Source organism: Chlorocebus sabaeus, chromosome 26 (genome assembly GCF_047675955.1).
Source record: "Chlorocebus sabaeus isolate Y175 chromosome 26, mChlSab1.0.hap1, whole genome shotgun sequence".
Taxonomy (NCBI): domain Eukaryota; kingdom Metazoa; phylum Chordata; class Mammalia; order Primates; family Cercopithecidae; genus Chlorocebus; species Chlorocebus sabaeus.
Window position 1 is genome coordinate 9,964,111 of NC_132929.1, and position 16,544 is coordinate 9,980,654.

General features: G+C 38.7%; 1 protein-coding gene across 3 annotated transcripts in view; it reads right to left on the reverse strand.

The window, feature by feature from the left end:
- KATNBL1 (katanin regulatory subunit B1 like 1) overlaps positions 1-16,544 on the reverse strand; it is an 80,565-nt gene that overhangs the window by 39,296 nt on the left and 24,725 nt on the right. The window contains exon 2 of one of the 3 annotated variants that reach the window (XM_038009797.2): positions 11,836-12,015. The exons of the other annotated variants lie outside the window; for them this stretch is intronic. The gene's annotated coding sequence lies outside the window, so the exon portion shown is untranslated. The remainder of the gene's footprint in view (positions 1-11,835; positions 12,016-16,544) is intronic. 3 annotated transcript variants of the gene reach the window in all.

Genomic DNA, 16,544 nt, shown 5'->3' on the forward strand with positions numbered 1-16,544 from the left:
CTACAGACTCCACCTCTGGGGGCAGGGCACAGCTGAACAAAAGGCAGCAGAAACTTCTGCAGACTTAAACTTCCCAGTCTGATAGCTCTGAAGAGAACATTGGTTCTCTGAGCATGATGTTTGAGATCTGAGAACAGACAGACTGCCTCCTCAAGTGGGTACCCGATCCCTGTGTAGCCTAATTGGGAGACACCTCCTAGTAGGGGCCGATAGACACCTCATACAGGTGGGTACCCCTCTGGGACGAAGCTTCCAGAGGAAGGATCAGGCAGCAATGTTTGCTGTTCTGCAGCCGCCGCTGGTGATACCCAGGCAAACAGGGTGTGCAGTGGACCTCCAGCAAACTCCCACAGACCTGCAGCTGAGGGCCTATCTGTCAGAAGGAAAACTAACAAACAGAGACGAATAGTATCATCATCAACAAAAAGGAGATCCACACCAAAACCCCATCCGTAAGTCACCAACATCAAAGACCAAAGGTAGATAAAACCACAAAGATGGGGAGAAACCAGAGCAGAAAGGCTGAAAATTCCAAAAACCAGAACGCCTCCTCTCCACAAAAGGAACACAACTCCTCACCAGCAAGGGAACAAAACTGGATGGAGAATCAGTTTGACAGGCTGACAGAAGTAGGCCTCAGAATGTCGGTAATAAACTTTTCCAAGTAAAGGAGCATGTTCTCAACCACCGCAAGGAAGCCAAAAACCTTGAAAAAAGGTTAGACAAATGGTTAACTAGAATAACCAGTGTAGAGAAGAGCTTAAATTACATGATGGAGCTAAAAACCACAGTAGGAGAACTTCGTGAAGCATACACAAGTTTCAATGGCTGATTCAATCAAGCAGAAGGAACGATATCAGTGATTGAAGATCAAATTAATGAAATAAAGCAAGACAAGATTAGAGAAAAAAGAGTGAAAAGAAATGAACAAAGCCTCCAAGAAATATGGGACTACATGAAAAGACTAAATCTACGTTTGATTGGTGTACCTGAAAGTGACAGGGAGAATGAAACCAAGTTAGAAAACACTCTTCAGGATATTATTCAGGAGAACTTCCCCAACCTAGCAAGGCAGGCCAACATTCAAATTCAGGAAATACAGAGAACACCACAAAGATACTCCTCAAGAAGAGCAACCCCAAGACACTTAATTGTCAGATTCACCAAGGTTGAAATGAAGGGAAAAATGTTAAGGGCAGCCAGAGAGAAAGGTCAAGTTACCCACAAAGGGAAGTGTATTAGACTAACAGCACATCTCTTGGCAGAAACCCTACAAGCCAGAAGAGAGTGGGGGCCAACATTCAACATTCTGAAAGAAAAGAATTTTCAACCCAGAATTTCATATCCAGCCAAACTAAGCTTCATAAATGAAGGAGAAATAAAATCCTTTACAGACAAGCAAATAAATGCTCAGAGATTTTGTCACCACGAAGCCTGCCTTACAAGAGCTCCTGAAGGAAGCACTAAACATGGATAGGAACAATCAGTACCAGCCACTGCAAAGACATGCCAAAATGCAAAGACCATCGATGCTAGGAAGAAACTGAATTCATTAACAGGTGAAATAACCAGCTAGCATCACAATGACAGGATCAAATTCATACATAACAGTATAAACCTTAAACGTAAATAGGCTAAATGCCCCAATTAAGATACAGACTGGCAAACTGGAGAAAGAGTCAAGACCTATCGGTGTGCTGTATTCAGGAGACCCATCTTATGTGCAAAGACACACATAGGCTCAAAATAAAGGGATGGAGGAAGATCTACCAAATAAATGGAAAGAAAAAAAAAAGCAGGGTTTGCAATCCTGTTACTGATAAAACAGACTTTAAACCAACAAAGATCGAAAGAGACAAAGAAGGCCATTATATAATGGTAAAGGAATCAATTCAACAAGAAGAGCTAACTATCCCAAATATATATGCACCCAATACAGGAGCACCCAGATTCATAAAGCAAGTTCTTGGAGACCTACAAAGAGACTTAGACTCCCACCCAATAACAATGGGAGAGTTTAACACCCACTGTCAATATTAGACAGATCAATGAGACAGAAGGTTAACAAGGATATGCAGGATTTGAACTCAGCTCTGCACCAAGCTGACCGAATAGACATCTACAGAACTCTCCTCCCCAATCCAACAGAACATACATTCTTCTCAGCATCACATCACACTTATTCTAAAACTGACCACATAAGTGGAAGTAAAGCACTTCTCAGCAAATGTAAAAAGAACAGAAATCACAACAAACTGCCTGTCAGACCACAGTGCAACCAAATTAGAACTCAGGATTAAGAAGTTCACTCAAAACCATACAACTACATGGAAACTGAACAACCTGCTCCTGATTGACTACTGGGTAAATAATGAAATGAAGGCAGAAATAAAGATGTTCTTTGAAACCAATGAGAACAAAAACACAACACACCAGAATCTCTGGGACACATTTAAGGCGGTGTGTAGAGGGAAATTTATAGCACTAAATGTCCACAAGAGAAAGCAGGAAAGATCTAAAATCAACACCCTAACACCACAATCAAAAGAACTAGAGAAGCAAGAGTAAACAAATTCAAAAGCTAGCAGAAGGCAAGAACTAACTAAGATCAGAGCAGAACTGAAGGAGATAGAGACACAAAAAATCCTTCAAAAACAAAAACAAAAACAAAAACAAAAACCCAATGAATCCAGGAGCTGGTTTTTTGAAAAGATCAACAAAATTGATAGACCGCTAGCAAGACCAATGAAGAAGAGAGAAGAATCAACTAGATGCAGGAAAAAATGACAAAGGGGATATCACCACCGATCCCACAGAAATACAAACTGCCATCAGAGAATACTATAAACACCTCTATGTAAATAAACTAGAAAATCTAGAAGAAATGGATAAATTCCTGGACACATATACCCTCACAAGACTAAACCAGGAAGAAGCTGAATTGCTGAATAGACCAATAACAGGCTCTGAAATTGAGGCACTAATTAATAACCTACCAACCAAAAAATGTCCAGGACCAGATGGATTCACAGCCGAATTCCACCAGAAATACAAAGAGGAGCTGGTACCATTCCTTCTGAAACTATTCCAATCAATGGAAAAAGAGGGAATCCTCCCTAACTCATTTTATGAGGCCAGCATCATCCTGATACCAAAGCCTGGCAGAGACACAACAAAAAAAGAGAATTTTAGACCAATATCCCTGATGAAGATCAATGCGAAAATCCTCAATAAAATACTGGCAAACCGAATTCAGCAGCACATCAAAAAGCTTATCCACCATGATCAAGTCTACTTCATCCCTGGGATGCAAGGCTGGTTCAACATAGGCAAATCAATAAGCGTAATCCATCACATAAACAGAAACAACGACAAAAAACACATGATTTTCTCAATAGATGCAGAAAAGGCCGTCAACAAAATTCAACAGCCCTTCATGCTAAAAAGTCTCAATAAACTAGGTACTGATGGAACATATCTCAAAATAATAAGACCTATTTATGACAATCCCACAGCCAATATCATACTGAATGGGCAAAAACTGGAAGCATTCTCTTTGAAAACTGACACAAGACAGAGATGCCCTCTCTCACCACTCCTATTCAACATAGTGTTGGAAGTTCTGGCCAGGGCAATCAGGCAATAAAGGGTATTCAATTAGGAAAAGAGGAAGTCAAATTGTCCCTGTTTGCAGATGACATGATTGTATATTTAGAAAACCCCGTTGCCTCAGCCCAAAATTTCCTTAAGCTGATAAGCAACTTCAGCAAAGTCTCAGGGTACAAAATCAATGTGCAAAAATCACAAGCATTCCTATACACCAACAGAGCTGAATCATGAGTGAACTCCCATTCACAATTGCTACAAAGAGAATAAAATACCTAGGAATCCAAATTACAAGGGATGTGAAGGATCTCTTCAAGGAGAACTACAAACCACTGCTCAACAAAATAAAAGAGGACACAAACAAATGGAAGAACATTCCATGCTCATGAATAGGAAGAATCAATATCGTGAAAATGGCCATACTGCCCAAGGTAATTTATAGATTCAATGGCATCCCCATCAAGCCACCAATGACTTTCTTCACAGAATTGGAAAAAAACAATTTTAAAGTTCATATGGAACCAAAAAAGAGCCTGCATTGCCAAGACAATCCTAAGCAAAAAGAACAAAGCTGGAGGCATCACACACTACCTGACTTCAAACTACACTACAAGGCTACAGTAACCAAAACAGCATGGTACTGGTACCAAAACAGATATATAGACCAATGGAACAGAACAGAGGCCTCAGAAATAGCACCACACATCTACAACCATCTGATCTGTGACAAACCTGACAACAAGCAATGGGGAAAGGATACCCTATTTAATAAATGGTGCTGGGAAAACTGGCTAGCCATAAGTAGAAAGCTGAAACTGGATCCCTTCCTTACACCTTATACAAAAATTAATTCAAGATGGATTAAAGACTTAGATGTAAAAGCATAAAAACCCTAGAAGAAAACCTAGGCAATACCACTCAGGACATAGGCATGGGCAAGGACTTCATGACTAAAACACCAAAAGCAATGGCAACAAAAGCCAAAATAGACAAATGGGATCTAATTAAACTAAAGAGCTTCTGCGCAGCAAAATAAACTACCATCAGAGTGAACGGGCAACCTACAGAATGGGAGAAAATTTTTGCTATCTACCCATCTAGCAAAGGGTGAATACCCAGAATCTACAAAGAACTTAAATTGTCAGGAAAAAAACAAACCACCCAATCAAAACGTGGGCAAAGGAAATGAATAGACACTTCTCAAAAGAAGACATTTATGCAGCCAACAGAGACATGATAAAATGCTCATTATCACTGGTCATCAGAGAAATGCAAATCAAAACCACTATGAAACCATCTCACACCAGTTAGAATGGTGATCGTTAAAAAGTAAGGAAACAGATGCTGGAGAGGATGTGGAGAAAGAGGAATGCTTTTACGTTGCTGGTGGGAGTGTAAATTAGTTCAACCACTGTGGAAGACAGTGTGGCGATTCCTCAAGGATCTAGAAGTAGAAATACCATTTGACCCAGTGATCCCATTACTGGGTATGTACCCAAAGGATTATAAATCATGCTACTGTAAAGACACATGCACATGTATGTTTATTACAGCACTATTCACAATAGCAAAAACTTGGAACCAACCCAAATGTCCATCAATGATAGACTGGATTAAGAAAATGTGGCACATATACACCATGGAATACTATGCAGCCATAAAAAAGGATGAGTTCATGTCCTTTGCAGGGACATGAATGAAGCTGGAAATGATCATTCTCAGCAAACTATCAGGAGGACAGAAAACCAAACACTGCATGGTCTCACTCATTGGTGGGAATTGAACAATGAGAACACTTGGACACAGGGCGGGGAACATCACACACCTTGGCCTGTCATGGGGTGGGGGTGGGGGAGGGATAGTATTAGGAGAAATACCTAATGTAAATGACAAGTTGATGGGTGCAGCAAACCAACATGGCACATGTATACCTATGTAACAAACCTGCACGTTGTGTACATGTACCCTGGAACTTAAAGTATAATAATAAAAAATAAACAAATAAATAAAAGAAATAGAGATAAAGGTAACCCTAAGAACAAGTAGATAGATTGAACAGCCATTTAGAACACAGTTGGCTCACTAGATTCTCTTCCTCATTCCAGTAAAAAAACAAGTTTTATTGTCTAGAAAACATAAAACCGAGTCCCTGGGAGGAACATTTTTTTTTTTTTTTTTTTGAGATGGAATCTTACTCTATTGCCCAGGCTGAAGTCCAGTGACACGATCTCAGCTCACTGCAACCTCTGCCTCCCAGGCTCAAGCGATTCTCCTGCCTCAGCCTCCTGAGTACCTGGGATTACAGGCTCCCATCACCATGCTCGGCTAATTCCTGTATTTTTAGTGGAGATGGGGTTTCACCATATTGGCCAGGCTGGTCTCAAACTCCTGACCTCAAGTGATCCACCCACCTTGGCCTACCCAAGTGTTGGGATGACAGGTGTGAGCCACTACACCCAGCCTAGGAACATATTCTAAAAAGGGGGATCAAGTGAAAGTTTACATACTAAATGTTGAGATCACTAACCTTCTTTCTACTCCTTGCCTCACAGAGGCTTCCAACCAGGCTTATATACTCCCGGGAAGAGTGCAGAGGATACTTTCTTAGGAACTCTGACCAGTCTTATAGGAAAACACACACACACACACACACACACACACACACACACAGACACACCCTCTAAAATACTAACATCAATGGTGGTCTGTTTCCAAAGAACTATATGTCAACTAAGGTGGTGGTTACCTAATTATCAAAACTAATAGAGCTATACACTAAAAAGGGTGAATTTTTATTGTATGTAAATTGTACTCTGATAAATCTAACTTTTAAAAAATCTTTGAAAGAATAAACTGCATCTATAAAACAAAAATGAGACCAAAAAACCCTAACAAAAATACTCTTAAAAATTAAAAATAGGCTGGGCGTGGTGGCTCACACTTGTAATCTCAGCACTTTGGGAGGCCGAGGCGGGCAGATCACAAGGTCAGGAGATTGAGACCATCCTGGCGAACACGGTGAAACCCCGTCTCTAACAAAAATACAAAAAACTAGCCAGGCGTGGTGGCCAGTGCCTGTAGTCCCAGTTACTCGGGAGGCTGAGGCAGGAGAATGGCATGAACCCAGGAGGCGGAGCTTGCAGTGAGCCGAGATCACACCATTGCACTCCAGCCTGGGCGACAGAGCAAGACTCCGTCTCAAAAAAATAATAATAATAATTAAAAATGGGACATAATACAGATAGCAAAAAACTCAAGAGAAGTTGGAAGAGAAACCTGAAGCTATCTCCCAGAACACAGGAAGAAAAACAAAAAAAATCAGAAGACTGGCTTAGAGGGACTAACATCCAAATAAAGAGAATTTTAGAAAGAGTACAAGAGAGTAAAGGAGAAATCAAACAAATAGATAATTTAAGAAAACTGTACAAGGTTGAAGGATATAAATTTCTAGATGGAAAGGGTATCACAGTGGATGAAAATAGACCTACAAGGTAGATTACTGCTAAATTTCAGAGTAGTAGGGAAGCTAGATAAGGTGAAAATATACAAACAAATAGAAAATAAATCCTAAAACCCAAATGTGGTCATGTAAAAATGACAGAGAGTAAAGACTTCAAAATTCTCAGGCAACCTTAAATTTTATATCCAGCCAAAGTATCAAGTGTGAGGGTAGGAGAAAGGTATCTTCACATAGCAGAGTTCCCCAAAATTTCTTCACAGTAAGCAATAAGAGAAGGATAAACCAAAATATAGAAAGATAAGAAATGGAAATCCAATAGGATATATGGAAGGGATTTCCCAGGATGATTATGAAAGAACGTCCCAAGATGAAGGCTGTGCACCAGAAGTAGAGGAAAACCAGTACACATCAGAGCACATTAGAAGGGTAAGGAAAGAAGTATCCACAAAAACGAAATTAATTCATAATACCTGGTGTTCATTAGAGAGGAGATGGAGACCACTGGGAAAGAGTTAGAAGGAATGGCACATTTTTCAAGTACTATAAGAAAAGAAGGGTCAACCCAGAATCCTATCTGCAGAAAAAATATCCTTCAGGAATGAAGAGAAAACTATGTTCTCAATCTCAGATGAAAGAAAATTAAGGGAATTTTTTACCAGCAGATCTACCCTAAAAGAATGACTACAGAAAGTTCTCTCCAGCCAAACAAAACAAATGAACAAACAAAAAACAAACAAAATGATGAAAGAAGGAATCTAGGAACACCAGGGAGACAGAAAATGGTGAGCAAAAATATAGGAAAACGCAACAGAGTTTCATTCTTGAGTTTTCCAAATTATGTTTAATTGTTGAAGTAAAAACTATAACACTATCTGATTTTGTTCAAAATACAGGTAACTAAGAAACTAATTGAGACTTTTATAGGATAAGTGGTGGAGGTTAAAGGCACATAAAAAGAGGTAAGATTTCTACATTTCACTCAAACTGGTAAAATGACCACATCAGTAGACTGTGATATGTATGTGTAATGTAATAACTAGAGCCATCACTGAAAAAGCTGTATCAAGAATTATACTCAAAAACACTACAGGGAAATCAAAATGGAATGAGAAACATGTTTACATAACCTGGAGAAAGGGAAACAAAACAAAATAACAAATCAATAAATAAAACCAGGGGAACCAAAGAACAGAGAGAACAGAAAACAAAAAATAAAATGATAGCTTTAAGCTCTGACCTACCAATAACTGCATTATATGTAAATGGTCTAAAAGTCATTTAGTTAATTAAAAGCCAGAGATTATCAAATTCAGAAACATGATCTAACTCTATGTTGTCCACAGGAAACTCACTTCAAAAATAATGATATAGGCATATAGAAAGTAAAAAGAAGGGGGAAAAAAAAGCATCATGCAAATATTAACTTTTTTTTTCTTAATTCGCTTTGTCACCCAGGCTGGAGCGCAGTGGTGCGATCTCGGCTTACTGCAACCTCTGCCTCCCGCATTCAAGCGATTCTCCTGCCTCAATGGGGCTATAGGTGCCCGCCATCACAACCGGCTAATTTTCCTATTTTTAGTCAAGATGGGGTTTCACCATGTTAGCTAGGCTGGTCTTGAACTCCTGACCCCAAGTGATCCACCCACCTCAGCCTCCCAAAGTGCTGGGATTACAGGTGTAAGCCACCCCGCCTGGCCACAAATATTAACTTTTAAAAAGCAGGCCAGGTGTGGTGACTCACGCCTCTAATCCCAGCACTTTGGTAGGCTGACAAGGCAGGAGGATTGCTTGAGTGCAGGAGTTCAAGACCAGCCAGGGCAACATACTAAGATTCGATTATAATAAAAATAATACAAATATAAAATAAGCAACACACACACACATGCATATATAATATATATGTACATACAGATTGAGTATCCCTTACCTGAAATCCTAAAATGCTTGGAATCAGAACTGTTTTGGATTTTTGATTTTTTCAGATTTTGAAATATGTCCATTATATACTTACTGGTTATACACCCCAAATCCCAAATCCCAAATGCTTCAATAAGCATTCCCTTTGAGTGCTCAAAAAATTTCAGTGCTCAAAAAGCCTCAGAGTTGGTACCATTTCAGATTTGGATTTTTAGATTTGGAATACTCAACCTGTATGTGTTTTTAAAGAAACTATAAAATTAATTTTTCCTCTAGATGATAATGTACAATTATGGATAGTCTACCCTGTTTCATATGGGAGACATTTTTACTTCTTCATAGGCTAAAATAGTTTTCTAAAACTTTTTAAGAATGAAGGACTTGACACCATTGGTCAATACAAAATGCAAGTCAAAACTACTTGCAAACCTGTTGCACAGACAATGAGATAATGCTTCATAACCATTAATGGCTATACTAAAAAAGACAGACAATAACAATGTTGAGAAAGATGTAGAAGAACTGGATCCCTCAGGCATTACTACAGGAATGTAAGAATACATTCAAACTTTGGAAAATAACATGGCAGTTTCTTAAAATATTACATACAGATTTATCATATGACCCAGCAACTCCTACATAAAAATGCAAAAGAAACAAAAACATATGTCCCAACAAAGGTATGTATGCAAATATTATAACATTATTCACAATAGCCAAAAAGCACAAAACAACCAGAATGTCCATCAACTGCTGAATGAATAAAAGAAATGTGGTATATCTGTACGGAATATTACTCAGCAACAAAAAGGAATGAAGGGCCGGGCGCAGTGGCTCATGCCTGTAATCCCAGCACTTTGGGAGGCCCAGGCGGGCGGATCACAAGGTCAGGAGTTAGAAACCATCCTGCTGAACACGGTGAAACCCTGTCTCTACTAAAAATACAAAAAAAATTAGCCAGGCGTGGTGGCGGGCACCTGTAGTCCCAGCTACTCGGGAGGCTGAGGCAGGAGAATGGTGTGAACCCAGGAGGCGGAGCTTGCAGTGAGCTGAGATAGAGCCACTGCACTCCAGCCTGGGTGACAGAGCAAGACTCCGTCTCAAAAAAAAAAAAAGGAATGAAGTGGCCAGGCATGGTGGCTCATGCCTGTAATCCCAGCACTTTGGGAGGCAGAGGTGGGCAGGTCACCTCAGGTCAGGAGTTCGAAACCAGTCTGGGCAACATGGTGAAACCCCATCTCAACTAAAAATAGAAAAAAAATAAGCTGGGCATAGTGGCAGGCACCTGTAATCCCAGCTACTTGGGAGGCTGAGGCAGGATAATCACTTGAACCTGGGAGGCTGCAGCAGTGAGCCCAGATCGCGCCACTGCACTCCGGCCTGGGTAAGAAGAGTGAAACTTTGTCTCAAAAAAAAAAAAAAAGAAGTACCATTACATATACCATATGTTTGAATACTATGTTAAGTGAAAGAAGCCAAACATAAAAGACCACATATTACATGATTCAATTTAAATGAAAATGTCTATAAAAATAAAATTTATAGAGATAGAAAGTAGATTCGTGGTTGTCTTAGACTAGGATGGGAGTGGGAATAATTGTATATATAGGCACAAGGTTTCTTTTTGGGATGGAAATGTTCTAAAATTATACTGGGGTTGCCAACTGCACATTTCTGTGTACACTTACAATACATGTACAATCAGTAAATTGTACATTTTGGTATGTACATTTAAAACAGGTGAATTTTATGGTATATAAATTATATTTCAATGAAGTTTTAAAAAGAGTGAAGGAAATCATAACTGTAATGGTAAAGTCTCATTGCAAAGGAATTATACACTACAAATTCCATTTTGTTTCATGTCTTATGTGTTTGATAGCACCTTTGTTGGGGCAACAATATAGGATTATCCCTTTTCCACCAAGAGCATTTGACAATGCAACTGAAACTAGTTTAAAGCAACGGTTCAGGCCTCTATGTGCTTTTGAAGTGCTATTTGATAATACACAAAAAAGTGAAGAATCTCAAATGGTATTAGGGGTTGAAGACACTGATTATAGAAACTGGAAATGATAGCCTTTTAATGAAAAAAAAAGGAACAAAAGAAATAAGGCATTAAGAGAATAAAAGATTGAGAAGGGGCCAATATACTAACTATATATAACTATCCTGAACACTGGATATAGTGCATATTTTCTTAAAGACAACACAGTGTTTGGTAATACCCCTTAGGGTATTGTCTTGAGAAGGTAGAAAAACAGAAGCATGTAGTAGGAATTGGAGGGATAAATTGTAGTAGCTATCACCTACCAGAAAAATGAAAAGGGATCTTTTTATATAATCTACTACAACGGCTGCCAAAAGATTAAACAGCTCTAGGCTGGGAGCGGTGGCTCATGCCTGTAATCCCAGCACTTTGGGAGGCCGAGGCAGGTGGATCATTTGAGGTGAGGAGTTTGAGACCAGCCTGACCAACATGGTGAAGTCCCCTCTCTACTGAAAATACAAAATTAGCTGAGCATGGTGGCGCACTCCTGTAATCCCAGCTACTTGGGAGGCTGAGGCAGGAGAATCACTTGAACCCGGGAGGCAGAGGTTGCAGTGAGCCACTGTACTCCAGGCCGGGTGACAAGAGCAAAACTCCGTCTCGAAAAAAGAAAAAAAAAAAAAAAAGATTTAAACAGCTCAAAGTGTTCACATACTCCATATCTACTTAAAATAATGAGAAAAACTCATCATACAGGAATGGATCACATCTAGACTTCTGTTTGTAACACCTTAAGTTACAGCTCAAGATCAAATTAAGCTTTCTTTTTCCATTGATATACTACAATATATTTATCACTTACATTGTATTTAACTCTGTAATTTCACGAGGCAATTTCATTCCTCCTCTTGAAAAATCAAAGCATGGTTGTGTACAAAGAAACCTTCTCCTCCAGTTACTACTACACAGTCATTCCCACTATGGCAAAGGGTATGTGTAGTTATCTCTCAAGAATCTTGAAGTTGAAAACAGTTTATAACCACTATAATACAACACATAAATAAGAAATAAAAGGGTTTTAGAACATAAAAGCTTTAGCCTATTTTTTTTAACCCAGAGATGTCAAGTAACTAACCCAAAGACAGTTAATAGCAGATCACAGGACGTAGAATCCATGCCATTCAACCACATTTCTATTTTCATTAATTGAATTCAATTTGTTCTCAACTAGACTAAACATTTTCAATCCTGAATAACCAAACTTTAAATAGCAGATTCAAGCCAAATAAGATGACAGTACTAATTTTTCTGAGGAGATAACAACAGGTGGACAGGTGAACATAAGCTATAAGCTATCCACCATCCTTCCTTCATCTAACATAGGTAACCCTTTCCTCCCTTTTCTAAGGCCCACCAGGAGATTCATGGGGCCTTATCACAAGTTTTCCCATGAGGCGGCTACCATGTAAACAATGGAAGGCAAAAGTGAGCATGAACTTTTTTCTTAAGAATTTCAGTAGGCCGGGCATGGTGGCTCACGCCTGTAATCCCAGCATTTTGGGAGGCCAAGGCGGGCGGATCATGAGGTCAGGAGATCGAGACCATCCTGGCTAACACGGTGAAACCCCGTCTCTACTGAAAATACAAAAATTAGACGGGCGTGGTGGCGGGTGCCTGTAGTCCCAGCTACTCAGGAGGCTGAGGCAGGAGAATGGCCTGAACCCGGGAGGTGGAGCTTGCAGTGAGCCGAGATCGCGCCACTGCACTCCAGCCTGGGCGACAGAGCGAGACTTTGTCTCAAAAAAAAAAAAAAAAAAAAAAAAAAGGATTTCAGTGAAGGAGAGAGGAAGAGAAGGTAAACATCAGATTTTTCTGGGATAATCTTTAGGGCCTATATGTACTGATTCCTTCCTCCTAAATTCAGTGGCCAGACTCTCAACATGTGCAGCATTTCAATAACCGTATTATCTGTAGTTCTTATGTTTCATAACGCAATACAGATCAGGTTAAAAAAAGAAGGTGATAAGAACGGATCTAAGAAAGCCAAGGCTGATCTCAGTGGGACTGGTGCTTACAATGGAATATTAAAAACACTGTTTTCAAAGGCTGTTTTGTGAAGTGGAGGAAAGTCTGAAAATAATGGTTGTCTTAACTCATTTTGTGCTACTACAACAGAATAGCTAAGACTGGGTAATTTGTAAAGAACAGAGGTTTATTTTGTATCTGGAAGCTAGGAAGTCCAAGACTGAGGGGCCCATATCTAGCAAGGGTCTTTTTGTTTTATCATCCCATGGTGGAAGGTAGAAGGATAAGTGGGCAAAACAGAAAGCAAAAGGGCCAAAGTTACTTTTATAACAAACCCACTTTCACAATAATTAACCTGCTCCATTCATGACAGAGCCCTCATGACCCAGTCACCTCTTAAAGGTCCCACCTCTCAACACTGTTGCATGGGGATTGAGTTTCCAACACATGAACTCTGGAGCGCACACTGAAACCACAGCAGTGGTATTTTTTTTGCTTATTTTTTAAGAAAGTCTCATATGTTGCCCAGGCTGACCTCGAACTCCCGGGTTCAAGAGATTCTCCCACTTCAGCCTCCAGAATAGCCACGACTATAGGCACACAACATCTCACCTGGCTAGCAACAGTATTTTAAAAAGCAGAATAGAAAACTAAATGCATAGTATGATCCAGGTTTTTCAAAAGACATATAGGTAAGATCTATCCATTCAAAAAAGGTCTATCAAAACATTAACAGAAATTATTTATTGCTGGTGGGATTATGGGTGTTCCCCCCCACCATCACTTAATATGTTTTTCTATTTTCTACAACAAACATGGATTATTTTTATAATCTGAAGAAATAAATATTTTAACTTAATGAGATCACTGTCTTATAAAACGTGGCTTAATCGTATAACTTCCTTATAGTAAACAAGCAAAAAAGATGGAAATGCCAATACATGGAGGTAATATTTCATAAGAAGCATCTATTTTAACTTTTCCAAGATTAGGACAACTTCATCTAACTTTCTCAGGTCTTGGTTTCTCACCTCAATCTGGACTTTGCTCCCACAAACCCTTTTTAAAAATCTTTGATTTCTCCCTTTGAACTTATTCCCCCATTCTGCTTTCAAACATGATCAGATTTCCCTGATCAACTACTATACTCTTTCTCTGCTTCTCTTTCCTGCCAAATTTCTACAATGAGTGCTTTTTAGCTTCCATTTTCTCTTTAACTCTTTGTAATCTTGCTTTTATTTTGCTCTCTCATCTGAAAAAAAAAATGCATCTTGAATTAAACCTATATAGGAGCCTTTATAGCACTGATGATGCTCATCAAAGTCAGCCAAGCCAATTCTAAAGATATTGCTCATTCTTCATCACCATTTAGCTCTTTTGTCACTTCATGGCCCTTCCCTGACTCTTTCTGTTCATACGACACAGCTGTCCTAAGTCTCCTTGTTCCCTTACCATTTTTTTGGTTCCTTTTCCTCCAGCAGCTCCTCTCTCTACTAAAATTGATGAAATATGCTTTCAGGGCTTCAGTTATTTCTCTTGACCCAGGTCTTCCTTAATTTCTTTGTATTTGGCTCCTGGGTCAGCCACTACTAGGTCCAAGTAAACACATCTAAAACAAATTTCTTCAATGTCAAACCAACTTGCTGCCCTGCCTAGCTGTCACAATTGAAATGACTGGCAAACTTCTCTCAGACTGGAAACACGGGAGTTATTTTGACTTCTTTCTCCTCCTTCTAACAAATCACTAAGTCTTCTCAAATTTTCTTTTAGTCAGGGCACAGTGGCTCACACCTGTAATCCCAGCACTTTGGGAGGCCGAGGCGGGAGGGTCACTTGAGCCCAGGAGTTTGATACCAGCCTAGGCAACATAGTGAGACCTGTCTCCAAAAAAAACCAAAGAAAAGCAAAGCAAACAAAAAACCTTCCTTCAAAATATTTCACAGATCCATTCAGATCTTCCTTTTTCCACTGTCAGAAGTACAGCCCCGTAACTTCAAGCCTAAATCACCGTAACAATTATTTGATTTTCCTGCCACCAGTCTTCTCCTGGTCCTTGCAAATCAACCTATACAATCAATACCTATAGCGTTCATGGTAAAACACTACTACAGAATTTCCCAAGTAGTGCTATAGATTTTAACAGATGCTCTATTGTGTTCAAGTACATTTGGATATGCTGCACGTTAAACTATTTCCTGGAATTTAAGTACATTAAAAAGGCCCTAAGAAGTTGGCACAATTTTACTCCATGATTCCCAAACTTAGCCATCATCCTATCTTATTTTTATTTTAGCAGATACATATAAAATTTGAAAAATGTAGATTTCCGAGACACATAGTTTTTGGAATTTTTTTTGCTACATCAAGACTAAACTATTTATCTAAATATCAAAGACATACTCTCATTTTTCTTCAGATCGTATTACTCTTTCACCTCTTAAATACTGAAGGTCTTCATAATTAGAGACATTACTATTAAAGATTAACAATTAATTTTTTAAATTAGAAGGGAGAAAACACAAAACATTCCAGCATATATATACGTATATATATACACACGTATACATATATATATGTGTATGTGTGTATATATATACACATATGTGTATATATATATGGGGATGGGGAGGAGAAAGCATTTTGCCGAGGAAAGATTCCACTATGATGGTGTTAACGGTATCATTAAAAATAACAGCGAGACTTTATCAAAAATTTACCATATGCCAGGTGTAGGCACTGTAGACATAATATCTTCTATAGGTAAGAAAATAAAGGCATAAAATGATTAAGTAATTTGCCTGAGATTAGACAACGAATAAAGTAAGAGTCTGCACTGGAACCCAGTCTCCACTGCCTATATTCTTAACCAATACACGGTAATGCCTCCCAATTAATATGAGAGATTAAGGGCTGAATATATAAACAGAGGATGCAGTTTTTATCACTTTCTAGCTCATGATTTTTGGCAGGTCATTTATTCTATTCTAAATCTGTTTTCTCAAATGCAAAATGAGAATATTGTTGTGAAAATCAAAATGAGATTACATGTAAGTTATTACTGCTATTATCACTAATAATATTTATAAGAAATATAAATATATACAATTATGGTGTTCCAGAAGGCAAATTTGACAGCATTGTAAAGCAAGTGAAATATAATCACATCTTGGTATGCCCTTGTTTAGAGTGACCATAGAATTTATCATCCAAACTAGGACACTTTTGAGAGTAAAAGGAGTTATTGAAAATTATGCTGGGACAATAGGCATAAATCAGATCAGTCCCAGGAATACTGGGATGTATGTTCACCCCACCTGAGGTAAATGTTTACTGTCCTAGACTGATTTATTCATGATTTTTTTCTACAGAAATGACTACTCAGCAATAAAAAAGAATGAACTACTAATAAACATGACAACCTGGGTAAGTCTCGAATGCATTAATACTAAGTGAAAGAAGCCAGATTCAAAAGGCTACATATTACACAACTTCATTTTCATGACATTCTAAAAAATAAATATGGATAAGAAAAATATCAGTGATTGC